A 1,119-nucleotide genomic window follows, 5' to 3' on the forward strand; every position below is an offset into this window, starting at 1 on the left:
GCTTATACACACACACACACACACACACACACACACACACACACACACACACACACACACACACACACACACATATATATATATATGAGCTAAGCTTACCACCTAATATGTAGAGCTTTTTATTAACTTGATAAGTCTCCATAATCCTTCAATATTTATTTCCTTGATCCCATTACACACACACACACACACACACACACACACACACACACACACACACACACACACACACACACACACACACACACACACATACACACATATATATATACACATATATATATAGGTGTATACATTCACACATATATATATACACACACACACATATATATATATGTACACATATATATATCGACATATATGTGCACACACAGACACATATATATACACACATATATATACATATATACATACACACACATATATATATATACACACATATATATATATATATGTACACATATATATACATATATGTGCACACACAAACATATATATATATATGTATATATATATACATATGGAAGAGTTATATACACATTATTGCTACATATATGCATACATATTTCTGTAGCGACCTTTATTGATAGATTCCATATCGTCAGGCTACAGAGGAGAAATATATACAGTGATGATCATATTTATTGGCACGGTAAAATAAAAGTTAAATTTTGTCTAATAAATTCTAAAAAAGGGATTAAATAAAAGAAAATAACAAAGTATATTATGTATTTTTAACTGGCCTTTCCGATGCAGCAATCGGATTTTAGAAAAAATAAATAACAAAGGAACAACAAACATAATTGCAAAAAACCCTTGTTCAAAATTATTGGCACGATTTATTTAACAATCAATTGTATAGCTTTTGGCCTTGATTACCTTCCTCAGTCGCTTTTCATAGTTTACAACCAAGTTGTTGCACTCTTCAGTAGTAATTTTAGCCCACTCTTCCTGACAATAATCCTCCAATTGAATAAGATTCTTAGGCTTCCTTTGCATTACCCTCAATTTTAATGTTCTCCATAAATTTTCAATTGGATTAAGGTCTGGGCTTTGTGATGGCCACTCCAAAACATTAATATGATTGTCCTCAAGCCATTTCTTAGTCAGTTTAGCCGA

Source organism: Euprymna scolopes, chromosome 38 (assembly GCF_053919585.1).
Source record: "Euprymna scolopes isolate OS-2025 chromosome 38, ASM5391958v1, whole genome shotgun sequence".
NCBI classification, from domain to species: domain Eukaryota; kingdom Metazoa; phylum Mollusca; class Cephalopoda; order Sepiida; family Sepiolidae; genus Euprymna; species Euprymna scolopes.